Source organism: Coenobita brevimanus, unplaced genomic scaffold (genome assembly GCF_032717465.1).
Source record: "Coenobita brevimanus isolate Jiangsu-jjx unplaced genomic scaffold, ASM3271746v2 jjx.HiC_scaffold_2024, whole genome shotgun sequence".
In the NCBI taxonomy this organism is placed as follows: Eukaryota; Metazoa; Arthropoda; class Malacostraca; order Decapoda; family Coenobitidae; genus Coenobita; species Coenobita brevimanus.
Window position 1 is genome coordinate 119551 of NW_027642913.1, and position 4782 is coordinate 124332.

The window sequence follows — 4782 nt, forward strand, 5'->3', positions numbered from 1 at the left end:
GTAAGATATTTGGAATTGTAATGGTGATATATTTGGCATTGTTGGCACTGCACTGGTGAGATATTTGGCACTGTGGGCACTGCACTGGTGAGATATTTGGCATTGGTGGCATTGCACTGGTGAGATATTTGGCATTGTTGGCATTGCACTGGTGAGATATTTGGCATTGTTGACACTGCACTGGTAAGATATTTGGCATTGTTGGCATTGCACTGGTAAGATATTTGGCATTGTTGGCATTGCACTGGTAAGATATTTGGCATTGTTGGCATTGCACTGGTGAGATATTTGGCATTGTTGGCATTGCACTGGTAAGATATTTGGCATTGTTGGCATTGCACTGGTAAGATATTTGACATTGTTGGCATTGCACTGGTAAGATATTTGGCATTGTTGGCACTGCACTGGTAAGATATTTGGCATTGTTGACACTGCACTGGTAAGATATTTGGCATTGTTGACACTGCACTGGTAAGATATTTGGCATTGTTGGCATTGCACTGGTAAGATATTTGGCATTGTTGACACCGCACTGGTAAGATATTTGGCATTGTTGGCATTGCACTGGTAAGATACTTGGCATTGTTGGCATTGCACTGGTGAGATATTTGGCATTGTTGACACTGCACTGGTAAGATATTTGGCATTGTTGGCATTGCACTGGTGAGATATTTGGCATTGTTGGCATTGCACTGGTAAGATATTTGGCATTGCACTGGTGAGATATTTGGCATTGTTGGCATTGCACTGGTGAGATATTTGGCATTGTTGGCACTGCTTTGGTGAGATATTTGACATTGTTGGCATTGCACTGGTGAGATATTTGGCATTGTTGGCATTGCACTGGTGAGATATTTGGCATTGTTGGCTTCACACTGGTAAGATATTTGGCATTGTTTCCATTGCACTGGTGAGATATTTGGCATTGTTTCCATTGCACTGGTGAGATATTTGGCGTTGCACTGTTGAGATGTTCGGCATTTTTGGCCTCACACTGGTGAGACAATGGATGTTAAGTTTGTATTCTACAGTAGGTAACATGGAAGGTTACATAGCACTTCTTCATCAGCAGTTTATTTTGTGTATTACACCTCGATATTCCATTATGTTGGAATGTACTAGGGAGGAAGGAAAGAATAATCCCCCAAGCTAAACCTCGATAGATCATATAGTCCTGCTAGAGTGACAGGACAGCGCCACCCCTCCCAGCAAGGCAGCTACCCGGGTAAGGTGCGAGCACTCAACCTCGCAGTCTAGAGTCGAGCGCTCTACCGGTTAGCTGCACTGCTCCCCGTGTACTAGGGAGGGAACCCACCATCCACTCACTTGATGTAACACTGCCTGTAGGTGACTTTAAACTGAGTGATAAATAGTTTGCTGTAAACCCATGACAACAAACTTCTATGCCAGATGGTAACCATATAATCAGATGTTGCTTGGTGGTATAGCGGGTTAAGGCACGTCATTGATGGGCCCCATGAGAGTTTACATAATGCCATTGAGGCTGGCAGTAGTAGTATGTGAATGAGGCTGGTTATACTTTTGGGAATGGGTAGTGTAGCCATGGGCCTCTATGCTACTAATAAGGCAAAAAAAGGTGTGGGTGATAGATAAAAATGAAAGAAAATTAGCTAAATAAAATAAAGGCCATTTATATGAACTTCTAATAATTATTTACTAATGCAACCTGCTGTCTTCAGTCACATGGTGGGGAGGGATGCCTTCATGTGGTGGCACTGACATAAGAGTGACTCCTCTGCCTAGTTATACAGATGTCCCTTAACTCCCTTCCTTTCCCTCTACAAGGGGATGATGAACTGCAAAATGAGGCCAACTTCAACCTGCAGTCCACTGGGATCACATGTAGATGAGCTTTGGGTTGCAACTACTACTACTACAAATAATAACTTGGCCTAGAATTGCCATCTCTCCATCTTGAATGCTGAGTTGTAACAATAGTTTAACAGTATGACATTATGCTAGTCACAAAGCAGTGCAGACTCTTTCCTCCTTTTCAGCTAACATGTGTAAGGATGGACTGGCATACTCTGTATGTCGCTACAATACTGGTACAGTAGTTGGTGTATTTTCATCTGATGGAACTGGACCACTGATAGTTTGAATACTATGTTATGGTTGTATGAAATTTGATAAGCTTTACTTGTGAAGTAGGAATGAATCTCCTTGGTTACTAGTCATTTTGTTTTCATCTGATGGAACTGGACCACTGACAGTTTGAACACTGTGTTATGGTTGTATGAAATTTGATAAGCTTTGCTTGTGAAGTAGGAATGAATTTCCTTGGTTACTAGTCATTTTGTTTTCATCTGATGGAACTGGACCACTGACAGTTTGAAAACTGTGTTATGGTTGTATGAAATGTTATAAGCTTTAGCTGTGAAGCAGGAATGAATCATCTTGGTCACTAACCATTTTGTTTTCATCTGATGAAACTCAGATGCTGATACAACTTGAATACAAAGGTGGCATGAAATGCAGTGAGCTTTAATTGTGAGGTAGGAAAGTCTCCTTCCTTACTATCACCAGTTTCTTTTCATCTGATGGAACCGGGTCAGTCACACAAGTATATTAATAAGTTATGTTGCATGAAATTCAATGAGCTTTAATTGTGAGGTAGGAAAGTCTCCTTCCTTACTATCACCAGTTTCTTTTCATCTGATGGAACCGGGTCAGTCACACAAGTATATTAATAAGTTATGTAGCATGAAATGCTATGAGGTTTAGTTGTGAGGTATAGTGGGGCACCAATTTTACGCGCCTAATTGGGTCCAAAAATAATGCGCGAAAGTGGAATTAGCGAAAGTTGGGGCATTGTCTTTATGGCAAAAAGGCTAATTGGTTCCCGGTTATCCTAAAGTAACATCAGATTTTCATTTTCACTTGCAATACAGTACATCAAATCACTATTGTACATTGCATTGTGAGATACAAACAATAAAAACTGTACAGTACACATTATATGAGGAGAAACATACCACAGAGACCAGGTTGAGGTGTTTAATGGATGTTGGGGGTAAGTATCCGAGGCGCGTGGCGGGCTTATTTAGCCACGCCAGGCGTATTGGCACCACCTCTTGCTGCCTCGCTACCACTCTCTCTCTCTGCCTCCTCAGGGCCACGAGGCCCTTTCCCCACACTACCAGGTATAGTAGAGGCCATTGAACCGTGAGAATCCAACACAGTGGAGCTAGCACGCTCGTACACAATGGCGGGAATGGGTGGACAGAGTGTTGACATGACGTCATTCAAGATGGCAGTGGGTTGCGGGCGGGCGGTGCAAGAAATTCAAAGTTCAAAATATTGTCCCAAACCCAAAATTTGTGCGATAATCGATTTTTTTCAAGCGAAAGTGGAAGTTAGGGAATATTTGGTGCATGCCGCGAAAGTGGATTCCGCGAATCCTGCTGTAGCGAAAGTTGGTGCACTACTGTAGAAATGATTCTTCTTGGTTACCATAGTAGATTTGTGTTCATCTACCACAGCTATATTTATTCAGTGGTAAAATGAAAGCATAAGGAGTAAATATATTGCCTATATACTTGTATTATCCTATATATTGCACTGACAGTATATCACACAGTTATATATTCCCAATACATTGTACAGAAATGTATGACACTTAAAAAAAATATCATTGCCCTTCTTGTGCTTTACATTTTGATACAAGATGAGTTTTTAAATTCTTGACTTCCTATGTGTTTTGTTATAATACCCACACTCCATTTTGTTTAACCCCTTCAGTCTGATTATTATTATTATTATTATTATTTTCTTTTGTTACTGTCAGCTACCGCCATACTCTTTTGTTCAGTTTGAGAGCTTTCCTGTAGTTAAAAAGATAATCAAAGCTATATGTAAGATTTCTAGTTTGAAAAGTAATTTAATAATACTGTACAGTATTGTAGGTTGCAAGAACAGAGTTGAAAAAATATAACAGAGTGAAGGGGTTAAAGTACTACAACATGGCATTAGCCTGAAGTAACAGTTACGAAACTGACATAAACAGAAAAGAAAGAGACATACAAACAGTTATATAAGAAACAAAGAATAAGAAACAGTTAAACAATGATATAAGAAATACAGTGGAACCTCGGTCCTCGAACGTCTCACATGTCGAACAAATCGGACCTCGACCAAAAAATTCAAGAAATTTTTGCTCCAGAGGTTGACCAAAATATCAGACCTCGACCAACCTGAACGTAGCCAAACGAAGGGAAGCTGGCCGACCGACAGTCACGCGTCCACCTTTGTTGTTCGTCAACGTGGTCGTCCTGCTGTGCTTCACATTTTTCTTGATTCAGTGCAGTATTAGCCCCTAATAATGGCTCCAAAGAAAGCAAGTTCATCCAGTACGGCTACTGGCAGTGAAAAGAGGAAAGTAGTGCCGAAAATAATTGAAGAAGTGGAAAAATTATTGCTTATCTTCATCAATGAGAAACAGTTAGCAGGAGACAGTGTTAGTGAGTACATAATTTGTGAAAAGGCAAGAGAAATATAGGCACCTCATAAAGGAAAGCACTGGTACCAGTGCTGAAACTTAAACAGGTAAGCATCTGGGGTCTTGGAATGGATTAAAATGATTTACATTATTTCTTATGGGGAAAATTAGTTCGGTCCTTGACCAATTTGGTCCTGGAACAGCCTTCCAGAACGGATTGTGTTCGAGGACCGAGGTTCTACTGTATACACATAAACAGAGATGTAAGAAACACACACACACACACACACACACACACACACACACACACATAAGGAAAAAAC